Source organism: Delphinapterus leucas, chromosome 15, assembly GCF_059928025.1.
Source record: "Delphinapterus leucas isolate spDelLeu-1000000601 "Yukka" chromosome 15, BTC_Dleu_Yukka2, whole genome shotgun sequence".
Taxonomy (NCBI): domain Eukaryota; kingdom Metazoa; phylum Chordata; class Mammalia; order Artiodactyla; family Monodontidae; genus Delphinapterus; species Delphinapterus leucas.
In genome coordinates, this window is record NC_143143.1 from 77,090,809 (window position 1) to 77,099,171 (window position 8,363).

The window sequence follows — 8,363 nt, forward strand, 5'->3', positions numbered from 1 at the left end:
TACTGTATTTAGTTGTTGCTGTCTGAGCATCACTTAAGGTCTTCGTATACTTCAGCTATTATCAGCTCATGTTTAAGCTTCTCTCTTAATCACCTGTAAGGTGATGGTGTTTACAGGAATTCCAGCTGAGAAAAACTGTCCTACACAACCCCTCTGCCTTTGCAACAACTCAAAACTGTCCTTTGGAAACTGTTATAAGACTGCATGAGGCTGCTAATAAGTCCCTTCCAGCTCTGTGGTTCTGTGACAGCAAAAAAGAAAACAGATTTTTAAGAAGGCTTTACCGGTAGGAAACCCTGGCCATTGATTCTCGGTGACATTTTGTATCAGAAAAATACCAAAGTCTCTGAAGGGAGCCATGTTTCTCATCTTTTAGACAGGGCTGGAGGTCTGAGAGTTCTCTGCTTGGTGACATGGAATCACGGGAGCATCCTTTTCAGATTTTATTACATAATGATTAGCAGATTATGTAACAGTCATGTAACAATGATTAGGCACCTCTACTTTCTAAAAGCCAACAACATGAACCATCTACCTACTTCTTTCTATTTTTTAGTGTTTTTTTTTTAAATCACAAAAGTAATGCATGAATTCTAATGACACAGACGTGTAGAGCAAAAAATGAAAAAAAAAAAAGCAATGGGGCTTCCCTGGTGGTGCAGTGGTTGAGAGTCCGCCTGCCAATGCAGGGGACGCGGGTTCGTGCCCCAGTCCGGGAAGATCCCACATGCCGTGGAGCGGCTGTGCCCGTGAGCCCTGGCCGCTGAGCCTGCGCGTCCGGAGCCTGTGCCCCGCAACGAGAGAGGCCACAACAGTGAGAGGCCCGCGTACCGCAAAATAAATAAATATATAAATAAAAGCAAGCCTATGACCCATCAATTTGATTTATTGTAATCTACCAGAGAAAAAGCATAAGTGCACAAGGAGACCTGTTGCATCATTGTTTGTAATGCAAAAACAAAACCCAGAAACATTCTAAATGTCCATCAAGGGAATGGTGTAGCCATACTAATGACTACTGTGTATCACTTAAAAAGGATAATGTAAACCTACATAACTCTGCAAGACATATTTTGGAAGGAAAAAAGAGAGACATACCCTGAAATGGAAAACAAAACATCAACTGATACTATATATTTTCTAAGGGTGCGTTTGTATGTATGCATATGTATGAAGCCAACTGTGGACAATAATGCAAATACAGATCATGTTTTTTATATCATTCTACAAATACATATTATATGATTTTTATTAATATCTTTCTCCCCTAGAAGTCAGTTAGCTCTGTGAGGACAAAACTAGTATACCTGTTTTGCTCACAATTATATTACTACTACCTGCCATACTACACTACTACTAGTAGCACACCCATTAGAGAGCATTTGTTTCCAACTGAAATTTTCATTGAATACCTACAATGTGCCAGGATTGATGTTCGATTTAAGGGACAGAGACAGACACAAGCAAGACAGATACAGCCCTTGCCCTCAAGGAGCATACAGCCTCCTTATCAGAAAGAGAATATTAAGGGACTTCCCTGCTGGCACAGTGGTTAAGACTCCACACTCCCAATGCAGGGGGCCCGGGTTCAATCCCTGGTCAGGGAACTAGATCCCACATGCATGCCACAACTAAGAGTTTGCATGCCACAACTAAGGAGCCCGCCTGCCACAACTAAGACCTGGCACAGCCAAATAAATAGCTATTTTTAAAATGAGAGAATATTAATAAATTAGGAGTCGGATGAACTAAAAACCAGTGATTCAGGATAGAAGGTGGCGAATGTTATGAGAGGGATAGAGAGCTTAGAGAATGGAGAAGTGACATCTGAGATGGCAAATTGGGGACAGCCTCAAGGAGGAGGTGGCATTTGCACTGGGCTTTGAGTAACTTGAACATGTAAGCATGTCCAGCTTTCCTTCCAGCTGGAGCGAAGAAAGCAATAAAAAGTAAGGACTGGAAATTGAAACTCAACTGCCTACAAGCATATAAGGTAGGCATAACTAGTACTAGAGTACTATCATCTCATACTATATAGTACCAGAAATTAGTAGTAATGTAATACAACATAGTACCTGGCTCACAGTAGGCATTCAATAAATACTTCAGTGAGAAAACGAAAATTATTGAACCCCTACCATCCTCCAGCTGATTGTTGCCAATTTCCCAGCTGATCATGATCAGAGATTCAGGTTTCTGAAGAGGAGCTAAAAGTCCAGATTTTTAAGTGAATTTTTGCAATTATAAACACTATATGTAGATAAACTTCCTAGTTCTGTCTACTGAGTGAGCCTATGAGAAATGACACCACTGTTAGAAAAAAAAAAGGTGGGGGGAATTCCCTGGCGGTCCAGTGATTAGGACTCCCTGGTCCCACTGCAGGGGCACAGGTTCCATCCCTGGTTGGGGAGCTAAGATCCCACAAGCCATGCGATATGGCAAAAAAAAAAGAAAGAAAGAAAGAAATGACACCACTGTAGCAATAAGCACTGACCACCCATATCTTGCTTTCTAAATACCATTCTCCACTAAAATGAACCAAGCCTTGGAGAAACAACTGATTGTCAGAGCTGGGGCAGGGAAATTACAATGTGGGGCTGGCACATCTTATTGAGCCGGAAAGTAAGGAAGTGCCAAAAGAATAATGGGACTTGTGAAAAGAAGCCAAAAGGCCTGAGTTCAGATCCCAGTTCTGCCAATTTCCAACTATATGTGACTTTGGACAAGCTAGTTACCTCACTGGGCCTCAGTTTCCTTATCAGCAAAATGGGGTTAATAGAACTAACTACCCCCAAGGATTGAATGAGCTAATACAGGTGCCAGTGCGGAGTGATAGTTCAACACAAGCTAGCTAGGATTATTTTTGACTCAGACTCATGGGGCTTGCTAGGCTGGGGTGTACAGTAGGCCTCAGATGTTTGGGCAATGTGGTTGTGTTTGATGTCATTCTGCTCAATCCTGGGCACCTTGCATTTATGCTGTTCAGAAGAGTAGAATTTATAATATCCAAAATATATAAAGAACTCCTAAAAAAAAAAAAAGAACTCCTACAATTCAACAACAAAAAGACAATTCAATTTAGGGACTTCCCTGGTGGTCCAGTGGTTAAGACTCCGAGCTTCCACTGCAGGGGGCACAGGTTTGATCCCTGGTTGGGGAACTAAGATCCCACATGATGCAGGGCGTGGACAAAAAAAAAAAGACAACCCAATTTAAAAATGGACAAAAGACTGGAATAGATATTTGGAATAGATATTTCTCCAAAGAATACAGACAAATGGCTAATAAGCACATGAAAAGACACTCAACATCATTAGCCATTAGGGAATGCAAATCAAAACCACAATGAGATACAACTTCACACCTACTAGGATGGCTATAATTAAAAAAAAAAAAAAGAAAAATAACAAGCGTTAGCAAGGATGTGGAGAAACTGGAAAACTTGTACCTTGCTGGTTGGAATGAAAAATGGTGCAGCTGCTGTGGAAAACAGTTTGGTAGTTCTTGAAAAGTTAAAAAGAATTACCATGTGACCTAGCAATTCTAGTCCTAGGTATATACCCAAAATAATTGAAAACATGGACTTGAGCAGAATATTGTACACTAATATTCATAGCAGTATTATTCACAATAGCCAAAAGGTGAAAACAACCCAAGTGTCCATCAACAGATGAGTGGATATACAAAATATGGTATATCCACACAATGGAATATTATTCAGCCATTAAAAGGAATGAAGTTTAGACGCATGCTACACCATGGATTAACCTTGAAAACATTATGCTAAGTGAAAGAAGCCAGTCACAGAAGGACAAATATCATGTGATTGCACTTACATGAAATGCCTATTGTAGGCAAATTCAAAGAGACAGGGACTTCCCTGGTGGCACAGTGGTTGAGAGTCTGCCTGACATTGCAGGGGACATGGGTTCAATCCCTGGTCTGGGAAGATCCCACATGCTGCAGAGCAACAAAGCCCATGCACCACAGCTACTGAGCCCATGCTCTAGAGTCCGCGTGCCGCAACTACAGAGCCCATGTGCTGCAATTACTGAAGCCCGTGCGCCTATAGCCCATGCTCCGCAACGAGAGGCCACCGCAATAAGCCTGTGCACCACAATGAAGAGTAGCCCCTGCTCGCCGCAATTAGAGAAAGCCAGCGCACAGCAACGAAGACCCAACGCAGCCAAAAAAAAAAAAACAACCAAAGGACAGAAAGTAGATTAGACATTACCAGGAGCAACCATAATATTCAGTTTTAGTTCTTATCAGATCTTGCTGACCCTTGATATAATACAAATTGTAAAATGCTGTGCAAAAGCAATGAGCTGGTGGAGTGACTGATGAACTGCAATTTTCTGGAAGCAGCCTTTTTACGTGGTCATCCCCCGTGTCTTTCCTGTTTATATCCAAATCATTCTCTGCCATAATTCCAACACCTATCAGGATACCTGACACCTAGAAGTTATTGGTTAAATAGACATTTATTTATTATTTATTTATTTATTTGTTTTTGGCTGCATTGGGTCTTCGTTGCTGTGCACGGGCTTTCTCTAGTTGCGGCGAGCGGGGGCTACTCTTCGTTGTGGTGCGCGGGATTCTCATTGCAGTGGTTTCTTTTGTTGCAGAGCACGGGTTCTAGGCGCACAGGCTTCAGTAGTTGTGGCACGCGGGCTTAGTTGCTCCGCAGCATGTGGGATCTTCCCAGACCAAGGCTCGAACCCGTGTCCCCTGCGTTGGCAGGTGGATTCTTAACCACCGCGCTACCAGGGAAGTCCCTAAATAGACATTTACATGCCAGTGTCACTCATGTTAAAACTCCTTGCAATCCGAGACTATGTCCTTTTTTTCCCCAGTCTTTTTTTTTCTTTTTCTTTTTGGTTTTTACTTCCATGCTAAGTACAGTAAGCCATACAGGTAGGGGCAGTAAACATTTAAGGAACTGTAAAGAACAAGGGAAGCCATGATCACCTAGTTGAGCCAGGCCAGGTGAGCCTGTGAGATACTCCTACGCCCCCTAGTGGTTCAGATGGGAATTCCTCCTGGCTCTCTTACCAGTTTGGTAATCTTTTTTTTTTTTTTTTTTTTAAGGTTTAATTTTAGGGCTTCCCTAGTGGCGCAGTGGTTGAGAGTCCGCCTGCCGATGCAGGGGATATGGGTTCGTATCCTGGTCCAGGAAGGTCCCACATGCCGCAGAGCGGCTGGGCCCGTGAGCCATGGCTGCTGAGCCTCCACTTCAGAGCCTCCACTTCAGAGCCTCCACTTCCAGAGCCTGTGCTCCACAACGGGAGAGGTCACAACAGTGAGAGGCCCGCGTACCGCAAAAAAAAAAAAAAAATTTAGTTTTATTTATTTTTGGGTCTTCGTCGCTGCGCACGGGCTTTCTCTAGTTGCGGCGTGCGGGGGCTACTCTTCATTGCGGTGCAGGGTCTTCTCATTACGGTGGCTTCTCTTGTTGCGGAGCACAGGCTCTAGGGTTTGCGGGCTTCAGTAGTTGCGGCACGTGGGCTCAGTAGTTGTGGCTCATGGGCTCTAGAGCGCAGGCTCGGTAGTTGTGGCGCACGGGCTTAGTTGCTCCGCGGCATGTGGGATCTTCCTGGACCAGGGATCGAACCTGTGTCCCCTGCATTGGCAGGCGGTTTCTTAACCACCGCGCCACCAGGGAAGTCCCCAGTTTGGCAGTCTTGAAGAACTGGATGAAATTATCTACCCATACATTAATAAATGTAGAAATGCATAATGGTGTAAATTCTTCCTACTTTAGATAAGCATAGTAATAAATTTTAAAAGTGACCTGAGGCTGAGAGGACTCAGGGTTTCTTGATTTGAGGGCTGGGGTCATGTCTAATTCATCTCAACTATTCTCCCACAGGGCCTAATGCACCATCGTTTATTTTTTTACTTAAAAAGTAATGCATGGGGCTTCCCTGGTGGTGCAGTGGTTGAGAGTCCTCCTGCCAATGCAGGGGACACGGGTTCGTGCCCCGGTCTGGGAAGATCCCACATGCCGTGGAGCGGCTGGGCCTGTGAGCCATGGCCGCTGAGCCTGCGTGTCTGGAGTCTGTGCTCCGCAATGGGAGAGGCCACAACAGTGAGAGGCCCGCGTACCGCAAAACAAAAACAAAAACAAAACAAAACAAAAAGTAATGCATGAACTTGAGAGAAAAGTTTAGACAATACAATAGGGAAGAGAATGACAAGTAAGTCCTTCTCCAGGCCCAGAACCTAGGCCCCAGGCCCTCAGTTTCACTTCCTGATAATAGCCACTTGTACTAGATTCTCTGGAATCCTTCCAGTAGGGTAATCAACTCATCCTGCTCTGCCTGGGACTTTCCCAGCTTTAGCGCTGAAAGCCTCACATCCTGGGAAACCCCTCAGCCCCAGGCAAATTGGGATAGTTGGTCACCCTACCTCCCAGAGACATCTATTCATCATACACAAACATATTATTTGCATTACTCAGCATCTTGGTGTTATTTTAATCAAAACTATATTTCAAACATCATTCCTTATCAGCTGTATATTCATTTAACGAATACTTATGGAGTTACCTACCATGCTCTAGGTACTGTTTTAGAAGCTGAATATACAGTAGTAAACAAAATGGGCAAAAATCCCTTTCCTCATGGAGTTAACATACCAGTAATTATATCTGTTGTATTAATCACTTTGCTATTATGACCAATGCTGTCCTGGACATTTGTGTGTATGTATCTTTCCTACATGCCAGTGTGAGTTGGTCTATAGCAGCACCATCCACAGAACTTTCTGTGATGACGGAAATGTCCTCTATCTGCTGTGTCCAGTACATAACCACTAGCTACGTGGGCTATTGAGCTCTAAAAATATGACTAGTGAGACTGAAGAATTGAATTTTTAATTTTGTTTTTTAATTTAAATTTTTAAATGTAAATAGCCACAGTATTGGATGATGCGAGTCTGTGGGAGAAAGTCCTAAAAATAGAAAAGATAAATCAAAAGACGTGTGCTCTTGTAAATTGGATAATTATAGGCAAATCGCCCACGAAGAGGTTGTATTAGTTATTCGTTGCTGTATAACAAAAGACCACAAGCTTAGCAGCTTAAGCAACACACACTATGTCACAGTTTCTGTGGGCAAGAAGTGTGGGCATGGTGGGACTGGATCATGGCATAACAAAAGATTACAGGAGCAGATTTCCCTTAGGATCACTATTAGGTTGAATAATTTTTTAAACCATCTGTCACCACCCGCCTACCTCACTGCCTATTAGAGACCATGTCTTTCTCCCTCACACCATATCCCCGGCACTGGAGGGCCCAGCACACAGTAGGCCCACAGGGACTCTTTGTTGCCTGAATGAATGAGTCTCCCTTGGCAGTAAAAATCAAGTTTGCGAAGCCTTTGAGCAGGACCCCTTCCCCACTCCAGGCTCTCATCAGAACCCCAAGAGGGTCTTAGATGATGTAGGGCATCTGAGAGAGGCTGCCAAAAACTAAAGAGGAAGAGATGATTGTGGGAAACATTTTCCTCAAGAACATTAAGGGAAAATGGGAGGAGAAAGATCCATTCATTTGACACACATTATTAGGTTCATTGTTTTTGAAAAACAGCCAGTGTGATTGTGGGGAATGAGGGAGGGCTGGCAATACATTTGCAAGCTAAGAAAGGGAGAGTGGGGACATTTTCACGGAGAATGCCCAGAAAAAACAGGAAGGGATATTGCACAGTCTAGTCTCAGCATTGACCGGGGCTGGGGTTGGGGGCCGGGGGTGGGGGGTGGGGGGGTATAATGTAGGTTAGTGGTTCTTAAAGTACAGTCCTGTCCGGCAGTGGCTGCATCACCTGGAAAAAATGTTAGAAATGCAAATCCTCAGGCCACACCCTAGATTTACTGACCTGCCGAATCAGGAACTCTGGGGATCTGCCCCAGCAAATCTTGTTTTCAGAAGCCCTCCGGGTGACTCTGATGCACGTAAGAGTTTGAGAACGACTGGCACTCTTAAATGCACAGGTACCAAAGCCAGACTGCATGGGTTCAAATCCTCACTCCGGTTTTCCATCTGTGTTAAAAGGTAATTTAATCTCTCTGTGCTTCGATTTGCATAGTTGTAAAATGTGAGTGGTAGAACCTAAGTCACAGCTTGCTCTGAGGATTCATTCATGTAAAGTGCTTAGAATAATAAGCACACAAAAAGTTCACTATTAATATAGTATTATTTCAATCCTGTCCTCCTGTCTCTGTGACTAAGTGTACGAGCTCATGGAAAGTTCGTTTCAAGAGCCCAAACTGGAGGCACTCAGTGGATTTGAAGCCCGGGTCTGGGACTCCCCTGCCCTCACCGTCCTCCCCACTCTCAGCACAGGGTCTGGTGGCAGCTAC